The sequence below is a fragment of the Nipponia nippon genome, unplaced genomic scaffold, assembly GCF_047370975.1.
Source record: "Nipponia nippon isolate SJK-2023a ecotype South Korea unplaced genomic scaffold, ASM4737097v1 scaffold_10, whole genome shotgun sequence".
NCBI classification, from domain to species: Eukaryota; Metazoa; Chordata; class Aves; order Pelecaniformes; family Threskiornithidae; genus Nipponia; species Nipponia nippon.
In genome coordinates, this window is record NW_028262291.1 from 14,952,105 (window position 1) to 14,964,224 (window position 12,120).

Consider the following 12,120-nt stretch of genomic DNA (forward strand, 5'->3'; position numbering starts at 1 on the left):
ATCAGCAGTAAGGAGATTATGATAAAGTGCTAAGAATGACTTCTAAAATAGTATTTGAGGCACATTTCATATTGATGTGTTTTGCTGCAATTTGGGTCACGTTCCTCTGCTCTTAGTTGTTAGAATGATGGGCAGACCATTGCATTCACTTTCAAATACAACATCGATAGCTGGATTTACATTTCTTTTTAAGACTCAGTTTTTGCAAACAAGCCTTAGATTTCAGACATAATTCTGTTATTCAAATGGGAGAAGAGTTTGATAGCTATGCTAATCACTTTTATCTGAGAAAACATAACTAATAGCTTGGTTTACATTTGCCTGCATTTATGAGCATAATTTTAGCACATAATTTTATTGCACTATAAAACATAATACTGCATTAGTCTGCTCTTAAAAAAAAAGTTACCTAAGAGTGATTTGCACTTAAACCTTCACACTACATTTAAATAACAGTATCATTTTAAAATTTTGACCTTTTAAAATCAATTTTAAAAAAAAAATCAGGTAACAATCCTACAAGGATATTTTCTATAGAGATAATATTCAGTGAATGTATTTAAGGTAGTCATAGCCACATTGATCACAGGACTATTTTGAGTCAGTTACTCTCATGTATAAATTGGAGTGAATTAAGATAATTTGTTCTTACATCGCATCAAAAGAATCTCTTAAAGTTCTCCATCGCTGTATACATTAACAAATTATGTGGAAGAAAAGAGGAATGATCCACACAATTTTTTTTTCTATTCATCGTTTTCAGCACTGGAAACTGAAAAGGAAATAATGCCTTATATTTTAAGAGGGTCAGTTATTACTTTCAGCGGCACATAAACATAAAGAAAATATGCTCAAAAGAGCTCCATTTTGTAGTATTGTACTTAACGTTTCCTCTTGGAATAGTCATAGCTAATACGAGAACTATTTTCCAGGACACAATATAGTGATCTTACTATTAATAATACTTTGCACATACATAGCATGTTTCCTCTCAGAATTTGAAAATACATTTACAAATTTAACCTTACCATTTTCTTGGAGGCAAAAAAAGCAAGGTATGCAAATGCTACACTCCCTGTGATACCAAGAAATTATCTATGCCAGAACCTGGATTTTCATGCAGCTCTCATTTTCTAGCTAGTCAAAGACCTCTTCTAAGAAAGCTCTTAAAAAGTCAACAATGGTCTTGTAATTGCCTGCAGCATGCAATGCATTTTATCCCTCACCAAGCCCCTTCTTCCCCACAATGAATTTTCTTATGCAGTACGGATTATTACCAAATTAAGATCCCTGTTCCTACAAACAGATATCCAGAAGGTTAACCTTAGCTATACAAGTAAGTCCACATACTTTGTATCTTAAAGCTAAACACAGGCATATTAAGGTGATATTTTGTCTTCCCTAATATTACAGAAAAAAATGTCTGGAAATGGCTTGCTTGCTTACTGATTGCAAATTAAATTATAGTACTAAGCTATATTTTTGGTACTTGGTTTGATAAGGTTTTTTTAATACGTTCTTTGGTTTTGCAGGATCTTGGTGCTCATTGAATACTTCATATGATATATTGCATTAACTGTAATATTAATATGGCTCAATTGTAGAGTGTATTCCATGACATTTACAGACTCTTGTCAGATTGAGACATTGAGAAATATGCATGCCAAAATGACCACTGAACTGAACCTTTTTTACATTGTAGTGTAGCGCCATGAATTCACAAGTAAGGACAACAGGTGAGATTTGGACATATTATTTTAGTTTAAGAATAAGGCCTTCTCCCAAACTGAATCAGAGAAGTTAAAACACTAATAATTTCTAACCCAGAAAATACAAGCTGTAAATTGAAAACAACACGTGCAAATACAGCTTTCAAGTCATTTCAGTGAACAACACTGCCAAATCTCAATTTTAGGTAGATCTTCACTGCTTCTGAAGAGAGATACTGTGGCCTAACTGTAGATGTCCAAAATGAAACTGCTTAGATCCTGCTAATGGTCCATTCAGCCCATATTGCTATTGGAATATGGCACTCACTGGTGATGTTTCTGCCTCCATCAACTGTAGAGTTCAATTATACTAGTTACTTAACACAAGTCATATCAAGTAAGATGAACTCCACCAATCTTTTCCTTAAAAAATGCAGTTTCTTGATCACATCATTTAACAAGAATCCTTCTTTCCTTTTTTTTTTTAGAAGAACATAAAGTTCATAGCCTCATGGTTATTGAAAAAAAGCCTTGAAAACATGACCAAAGTCAATTAACCAGCACAGAGTAAAGAAAGCATATAGAAAGGAATGCAAATAAATAATTTAAATAAAAACACATAATTCTAAGCTCATGCTATGACTTATGGCATTCGAATCCAAATACCTGGAATGCTAAATATTATTTCAAGTCTGTTACTGCTAAGAATGTCAAAACTGCACAAGGCAGGTGAAGAATAGCCTTGAGTATGACAGCACAGGTTAAAAAGTGTTGAGCAGGACAGCAGGAAATGGATATTTTCAACAGTGCAGAGGTGAAAGAACTAAAAGGTTTTCTTTACAGTAGCATGAGATTCTCCAAAAACTTCAAGATAGTGCAAAGTAATTTTTAAAGTAGTATGGGTGTGTGTGGTATAAAGACTTCCTTCTGGTCCTTTCTTTTCCCTGTTACACCTGCAGGAAGGGAGGAAAAATGGAGTAAAAGTTCTATTCCTATGAACCAATGCTCGTCCCCCCACAGGACTGGCTGCAGAGCCCAGACTGTTGGTGGAACACCCACTCTGCCATGAAGAGTTTCTTCTGCTACATAACAACGCATGATACAGAATGTGTCCTTATCTACAACATGTTAGGCAGAATTGTGAGGGTTTCCATGTAAACTTGATGTAAGAGGACATTGGGACTCAGTTATTGTATTTGCACAAATTTGTTCATATTCCTTCACATCTAATACTAGACATTTAGTATGTAAGAATAAACCAGTAGCCTCTTCCTTCTATGGTCAGACTGTGGTGGTCAATGTGGTTAATGACCTCAAGCACAAGGGCACCATTAAATTTTCCACCAATTGAAAAGGCATAATGAAAAAGCTAATGTCCAGAAGAAGGGCTCATTTACAGATACTTACACCAAACATATCTTTTACATACATATATATATACACACACACCCCACATATATTATAAAGTATTATAGACCATATTTTTATATGTATACATACGCATGCACACACCCTTTGAATTCCTGAAAATTCCCACACAAAAATATTCTTTTACTTCAGGAAAAACTTCAGTTTTTAAGTCAATATATCCCCCATGCATATAAAAAGGTGTGACTGAATTTTTTAGATGGGGAAAGTTTGTTGACACCAGTACACACCCACTTTTGAATTGCTGGACACCTTTTATTCACTTACCACCCCAAATAATTAATCCTGGAAAACAGAGTATGGGAGTCACATACATCAGCAGAAAGTAACGAAATTCTCATTCAAGATTGGTGTTCCAGCGTTAATTCACATCACTGTGTGCACCGTGGTGTTGAGGGGATTACAGTGGGGAAAAAAAAAAAAACAAACACAGAAATGAGGGCAGAGTATCATCCTTAAATTTTAGTTCCCTAGCCATCTTTAACTTAAGCAAGTCCTGTACCAATTCCAAAGTCAACAAAACTGCACTTGCTCTGTCCTGTGACTGACATTGCCTCCATATGTCATTAAAAATTAGCTTTATTTCCTTGGGCATTTTATTTGATTGAAGACTGAATTCCTTGAAAAATGGAAATGATCATTCTCTTCAGTACAACATCTTCAGTGAACAATGCTTCTCAGAGCTACTATCTTTCAGCACCATTGGCTTTTTTAAATATCCATAATTACATGTCTAAATCGGTCATTGTTAATGAAGACATTTTCAATTTCTATTACTAATGCTGGAATCCATATTTATTAAGCCAGAAGCAACCTCACCGAGCAATTTCCACAAACATGAAAATCAAATTCTTTTAGTTAATTATCACATAAATGGCTTTAAATTGAGAACATTGGTGACACCATTTAGCACTGAAACTATGGGAGCTTGGGCGGGGGGGCGCAGACAGGCCTACTTTTTACATGGTGGAAATCATTAGCTTGGAAACATGGCCTGCTGTTGTGGTGATTTGTTCAGCAAGTCTTTTAAAGGCCTCACTTAACGGTTCCTGGAAAAATTTATTACAAACCAAAGACTTTCAGTTTCTAGGTCTGAGTCTTAACATTGTCCTCAGTGGCCATTATCTATCTATCACTCTCGAACAGCTTTAACACATGAACTTGTAATGGGCCAACACTTTACTAAAATGAGGATCGCAAGCATAATAAATTAACTTAGTGCTGACTGATACTTGGAGAGGTCAAATGTCAGTGCCCCAAATAATTACAGTTTCACGCTCAAATTCACCTGAGAAAATAAAATTATTCTATTCCATGAACACAAAAGATGAGGCATGTGGTTATAAAAGACCAGCAGCGAGATTACACAGGAAGTCTGTATCAGATTTAGGAGCAAAGCCTCAACTAAGGCTTTGAGAAGAGAAGATTCCAGAAACATATTCATCTTTGGGAAGGGGGGGGGGGGGGGGGGGCGGAGGGGGGGGGATTTGTCCATTTATTTTTTTTTTCCCCAAGTTATCTTCTAGATTCCTTTTTGTGTAACATTTTTATCACTTAAAATAATCAAACTCTTTAAGATAATAAAACCAGCATGTTTTCTGTCACTCTGATTTTCTCCTAGACTCAATTTTGTAACTGTGATAAAAACTTTCAGAAACTCTGAACATCAAAATGGATGCATTGCTAGAATTTGAACATAACAGCATGATATAATATCGACAGGATAATATCTAAGTAGCTGTTCACTTAGCAGTTAATAGTTCATTCATTTCAATAAGAACTAGGTTCATGTCTGGATGATGATGAAGCTTCCAGTCAGAGAAAGTGAATAGCACCTGGAGTATAACGAGAATGTAAGAAAATTAGAAAAAAAAGGAAATTGGGAAAGCCATTTTGTCCATGACTGGCCATCTAATTATTTCCTAAATGGGAAAATGTTTTTGCCTTACCTGGTTGGCCACTGTTGCACATTCAGCATGAAAAATGCTTCCTGACATCTGTTCTGAATTTTCATCTTACTTCCATGTATGCTCCTTTGTCCTGTCATTTGTGTCAGCCTGCAAACAACAACGTGAAATGGCAGGTTCTAATCACTTAAATACTGAAAATTGTCCTTTTTCTTTCTTTTTTTTTTTTTTTAAAGAAAAGGTTTCGATAGCAAACTGTTTCGTCTTAGTTAAGTGTCTTCTAATTGCTGTCATGTCACAAAGTTCAATAACACAGAACCAAACAGAGGTTTCTAACTGAGAAAATATGGCCTGCAAGACACAAAGAGTGAAATTCAGATTTCCAGAGTGGAAATTGGGCTCATTGGAAACACTGATTACCCTCCCTTTTCCACCAGACAAAACACTTTCTAGCATGAATGCTTATTTGTGGGTCTGTCTTGCATTTCTGAAGTGCCCATTATTATTATTACCATTGCTCTTCTGGCACTGACACAAAGAGACTACATAGCTTGAAAAGAGGCTAAAATTGCAGGAGTACCTCAGGATAAGTCTCATGAGTTAAAGTCTTTCTGCATTAACTCCATACTAACACAGGGCAATACCAGCAAGCAAGATAGTGACACCTTCAAAAACCTCAGAGCTTCACTGTAGGATGTACATGCCTGGTTGGATCATATCCCTGGGAGAACCTAGAGACTGAAAGAAGCTAACAAGCACATAGATTATTCCCAGTATTTTAAAATAGGTAGGATTCCAAATATTGGTCATTTCTGTGACAAGAAAATCAGGTTTGCAAAGTTGCCAGTCAATCTGTTTTGAAAACTCTCTTGAGCATCTCTTGTCAGATGTACCATAAAGAGCAAGGCTCAAATATCTAGACCATCTTCCCAGGCTCAGGCAATTAGATTTGCAGTCCATGCTAATATAAGGATATATAGATAATGGAACTCAACAGCCACATTCCCATACAAAGACAAGGCTTAAATGAGCAAGTATTTTTACTGAACTGAGACTGGCATGTGGGTTAGCTTGCCACAATGTTTCATCAAGAAACTCAAGATAAGCCTGCTGAACCTTCACTAAGGTCAGGGTTTGGTTCTGGCCTTTTTTTTTTTCCCCTTCACAAAAAGGCTAAATAAACTTAACATGAGACCTGGTGACTAATACCAATTTCAGATAATCTACTTGGTTGCAAAGTAATCATGAAAACATTTATATTGCTCTCTGATATAAGACTATACAATATATGCTATTTGCTAATCTCACAAGTTAAATCTGCATAAGCATCTCTAGGCCTGATTTAACGAAAAGTAAGTTTCACACACAGTATATAAATTATCTTCTGCTCAGTAGCTAACAGCATCATTATTTTACTTCACACAGATGAAATACAGGTATCTGGAAGGTTTCTTTTTTTTAATCTGTAAGAAAACCAATGTAATGTCTGTAGCTAGAATTTGCATCTAGCATAACAATAGCTATCATTGTGCTGCTCTGCCACACTGAGAAGTATATCTGAAGCAGGCTTAGAGTTCTCTTTTCATCTTCTCCTTGCATCCTCTCCAACTGTAAGTCTTAGGCCCCAATCCTGAGGAAAGATTTGTGCTGACTGATCTCTTCACCCTCATATAAAGACACACAGAGGTCCATAGAGCTTCATGTGCACATATCTCTCAGTGTGAGTTTATTACTGAAGAAGGCCATAGTGAGGGTTTTTTTCCTCTACCAGAGTTAGTCCATGTTTTCCAGTAAGTTTAGCACACTTGCAGATTTTCATTTACTACAACTTAAATAATTTATTCTTAAATGTGATATATAAAATGATCAGCACCACAAGAAATGCCCTCTATGTCTGTTGTTGCAGAATTGGCAGGATGCATTATGGAACTGTTGCTGCTGGAGCAATAGGCCATACAAGTTTAACCAGCAACATTACATATTGGGCACAGCTGGAGGCCCCATCTGATGATCTGACCTACTGTGGTTAGATGTATATTTCTCTAAATACACGAAGACATTAAAACTCAAAGACTTGAAGGCTTTTTGGTTTGTTTCTTTTTAATATCTAGTATAGGGGATCCTTTGGCAAGAGTTTGTGCAGCCGAAACCAGTGATGCAGAAAGACATATGATCAGAAAGCCAAGTAGGAAGGTTGACTCGTGAGCTGATTTCCAAGACCAGCTAAGGTGTGTCAAAAAATGGGTTCAAAACTCAGTAGGCTTTACATAAACTGCCTGAACTGCTTAGGTTGTACTAAAAGCCACTACAATTTCTGATTATTAAAAGACAGAATGTTCATTTAACTTCATATTATTTCAACATTTATTGCTCAACAGCATGGACAAAGCATAGCTTTGACCCAGCTCTAAATGGAAATTAACATCTCCATTTTTTAGTTTGATCCAAAGCCTACTGAATTCAGGAGGTGATTTTTCACAAACCTGAGTTTTGGATCAGGCCCTATCAGATGAAATTTTCTTCTTTTTCTACTTCACTATATCATATTTTTTGTATGATCTTTTAGTGGTTCATTCAGCAAAGAGCCATTTCTCAGCAGAGTAAAGGACAAGAGAAACGGTTTCGTTAACTGCGTAATCAACCTAAGTCTTTGATGGAGGCTTTGCTTTTGTCATGAATTTACACATTTATGGAGTACAGTCCCCAGAGAACAAAAATAAAAGGTGTCTAAGTTACTGCTGAGTTAGGGCCTTAGTCATAAAAATAATACTGTGAAAAATTTAGTCTGTAGGTAACAATGAAAAGTTAATACAAATGGTCATTGACTTCGTTATAGAACTCTCTGGCAACAACTTTTCCAGACCCATGTTAAGCCTTGAGAGAGAAACATTTCAGCACAGAACCACTTAATCATTTATATGAATGAAAATGAGTGCAAACAGAATGCTGAGATGGCTTTAAGATCACCTCTTTTTTCTTGTACAGAATACCCACTATAATTACATTTTGCTTGTCAGTTCATAAATTTTGCTTATTACAAAATGGGCATTATTGATTGCTTTTTAAAAGTACTAAAACCAAGCTAAGAGCAGTAGATCTCTCAGCAAATTCAAAACATACTATCTTCCAAACTAATCACTGGCAAAGGGACTGTGGAAAAACTATCCAAGTTTATTGTAAGCCTAATGCAAAAAATTGAAGTTACCATGAGTTTTAGGTTAGTAACTTGGCTTTGAGTTTAGCATGTTTTAAGCCACAATGAAAAAAAAGATAAACTTATTTGGCAAAGCCAGACACTTTTAAAGCCAACATCCTGTAATTGTTTCCTCATTTTGCCTGGCAGCTTAAAAAAGAAGAAAAAGAAAAAAGGAAAAGGAAAAAAGAAAAAAGAAAAAAAAAAAGACAAGAAAAAAGGAAGATAGAGGGAAAGGAGAGGGGAAAGAAAATTAAAAAATGGCAAAACATTTTGAGAAAAAAAGAAATGGAAAGGAACAAAGAAATCAAGCTATTTCTCTCATTTGTAGTAAATGAATATATAAATGACCTATATTTGCTCCTTTTGTTGCCCTCTTAGGTAACATTCAACAAAATGAAATGAAGGAAATTCACTAGCCTTGTGGGAAAAAGCCGGACTTTAAAATTTTCTTGGTTTGAATTAGTGCAAACAGTGGATATTCTACTATCACAGTTGACCCTCACAATGCAGAAGAGCCGAAGCGATAGCAGACAGCATAAGAGAACTCGGCCTTTTTGAGATCAGTTGATTAAACATCTCCAAGTGAGATTAATACACACTGGGAATATCCTTATTTAGAATCAGTAAGAAATAAAAATGATCAGAAGGGATTTAGAGCTGCCATTCTCATTAAAATAAGGTTAGAGGCTGACAGCTACAAATAGTTATAGGAGAGGGAAGGGAAATCTTACAAAGAAGAAATTAACAATGTTTGCTATTGGATTAAATCTAAACAATCTCTGAGCATATTCAAACTTTTACTTCTTTTACTGCTGTATTGTTGCCAGCCCTGAACTAATACTGAAAAAAACCCATGAGGCAGCTACTGATCTGGCTAGGAAACAATGTCCTATTCAAAGTTAGTATCTGTTCTAAGTATCAAGCAAAAAAATTAACTGTCCTCCATAAAGAGGGGGAAAAAGAGAACATTTATGTCAATGTCAAGCCAGGAAAGCAATTTTGTATTAACCTAAGAAGTTAGCAGAACAGAATACATAAAAGTATTTTTAAAGTGGAAATAATTTAAGAACCTTCTAAATATCTTAACAGTATACTTGGCTATGCTTGGATTTAGGAAGCAATATTTTACATGCAGCAGTAGATTTTTTTACAGCTTTAAATCCAAACACAGGGCTGTACTCCCATCAAGAAATGACAACAGCAAACTTAATGCCACTGTGAAAGTACCAAATTAAATTTGGCAGTATTCAGAAAATGGCCAGATAATAAGGCTGTGACTCAACAGGTATGATGAGGGCAGCTGTGTTCAGAACAGTTGCATTTATGAAGCCATTGGCACATGGTCCCAGTGTCAGTTGAGTGACAGCTGGAAAAGCCTTTGGTCACCAAGGTTTTAGAGACACCAGAGCAAATTCTATGCAATTATCTGTGAAACCTATTACAAGAGCAAAATGTATGCAAAATGCCTTTACAGCATCAGGCAGGGGAAGGAAAGAAAAAGAATAAAAAAAGAAAGAATTGGGCTCACGCTACTGTCCTTTGCAGTGTTCTGGTGATCTAAAGAGACTACCAAGGTACCATTACAAGGCAACAGATAACTGTGTAATAAAGGTAAATGATCTGCTGATCTACTATCTATAGAAACTCCATATTTTCCATGTTAGCAATTCAAGAACAGAAAATTACTAATATGTAGCCTAATAAGAATTCTAATTTTCTCAGGATACACCATGAACTGTATCTGGACTGAGAATAAAGACTGTCCTAGAAATAACCAGCAGGAATATGTTGGGAGACAGGTGCAGGTCTGCTTCGTTGTGGATTGTGTGCCTAAATTTCCTTTCCCTGGCAACTAAGGCACAAGGGACAGGAACTCCCATGTGCCCAGAAATCTCAAGAGTCCGGAGATTTTCCCCTTCCTTTGCCTCTGACTCAGCACCTGCCCTCAAGAGGACAGGGCTGGTAGAATGGGAGAAGAAATCAGTCTTCCCAGGTACTCAGTTTTGTCCCCTGTGAAGACCCTTCAGCTACAGAGTGACAGCCAAAACAAACTGGAAATTTAACCAGCTTTTTATGTACTTTGGGGCATGAAACTAGAGCAAAGAGTTGACAGACTGTTGGGATAGCTGCCAAGTTGTCTCTTGACAAAGTATATGGGCCAGATTAATTGATAAGCTGTTGCTGCACATAGCTGAAAAGTAGAAAAGTAGCCCGCTCTTCAGCCAATGTTCTGGCTGAAGGATATATTAAGTAAGATTGTTGCCCAAACTGGTAGTTCTAGCTTTCATACAAATTGGTATTTTCTATTATTTCACAGTGTCTACCCGTCTCACGATTATGATACATAATCACATCGTCTGTAATAGTTCTCCATCTTGCACCATATCAAATACTAATTCCAATAAGATTAGATCTACCAGTGTTGGGTTTTTTTTAGTCTGGGAAATCAGTTAAGTCACCAACAAAGATGCAAGATGAGCCTGTTGCCAGACTTTCACCAACATCTTAAATACTGTGTTTGTTATTCTCCAGCCATCTGGTGCCATTCACAGGTGTATTAAAAGCCCTTGAAACAAGACATGCAGCTTTATTTCTTTCCGTGTTCTACACAGAATAATATCTAGTTCCTCCAGTCTAAGCATATTCAGCTCTTCCAATTTTAGTTCCACCTTGGTTAATTTCCATACTAGTATTTCCTAGTCATTTTGCTTTTATCTCTGTATTAAACAGCTTCCTTCTAATTGTTATCACTCCCAACTTGATAAATCCTGTTCAAAATAGAATATGATACTTAATGCAGTTTGTAAAAAAAATCTATGGTAACGCCCAAGCAGAACTAAAAATGCAGTAAATAAACTGATGAGAAAAGGATTTGTCTTGGTAGTAATGGCAACTCTATTGCCCTACTAGTAAAATAGAAATAAAAATATCTTACAAAATATCTTACATGGAAAAAGAAAAATCTTACCAGAGTGTGTATTTTGACAGTTTTTTTATGGTACTTTAAAGCAGTCAGGCTATTCTGCTGGGAGATGGTGTCCCGTTGAAAAGGAATTGCAATGTTCCACTATGACAAAATCTCTAAACTTTCTGGGAAGATACTGGTTTTGCTATTTCAGGGGGTGTTGAACTGAATTCCCATAAAGCGGAGTGGAATAAATAAGATCTGGTCTAATGCACGGTTCCAGAATAGGCTCTGCTTGGAACAGAACACAGGGATAACAGTGCTCAGTTCTCGGGCTGGTGAAAGGCTGTTCCAGTTGACAGATTATGTTAACAGCTTCTGTGCTGGGAGTCTGGCAAAAGGCTTTAGGGAAACTGTCTCTTTGCTTTCATTCATATTTTATATACATTATATATACACACAGAGAACACTGCATGTATTAGCCTTTAATTTTCTGTCACAACCATGGTCATCACAATATGTATGTGAGTAGTCATGGCTAAGAAGGGATATTTCAGATCTTATTTAATAGTCTCCATTCTTACATTCTGGCAAGGAGATCTGAGGAACATTAACTTAACTTAAGCAGTGTTCCCTCACGTACAGCAGATACCACTTCCAGTGCAAATACATGTGCTTACAAGTTTAATGTTAGCTGTCAGTAGGTACTCAAGCATGAAAAGTTAACATTTGCTTTCTATCAGGATTCACATGACCAGTGCTCAGTGGCTTGAGTGTTGGAGAAAAGCGAGCATAGAAGGTCCTTGACTCCAGAGTAATAAAGCTTTTAAATTTAAAATAAAGCTTTACAGATGTTTTGGCATCTCCCCAATAGAATTTAAAGAAAATAACAACAAAAACAAGCAAATAGGCAGGTAGTTTACTAATTAGAAATGTTTTTCAGTTGCACCTCAGTTCAAAGCTTACTCATCTGGT

General features: G+C 36.3%; 1 long non-coding RNA gene across 2 annotated transcripts in view; it reads right to left on the bottom strand.

The window, feature by feature from the left end:
* Positions 1-4,613: 4,613 nt before the first annotated feature.
* Positions 4,614-12,120, bottom strand: part of LOC148057078 (uncharacterized) — a 55,714-nt gene continuing 48,207 nt past the window's right edge. For both annotated transcript variants that reach the window (XR_015702057.1, XR_015702056.1), the window contains 2 exons: positions 5,087-5,194; positions 4,614-4,972 (listed from right to left, as the gene is read on the bottom strand). This is a non-coding gene — a long non-coding RNA (uncharacterized LOC148057078). The remainder of the gene's footprint in view (positions 4,973-5,086; positions 5,195-12,120) is intronic.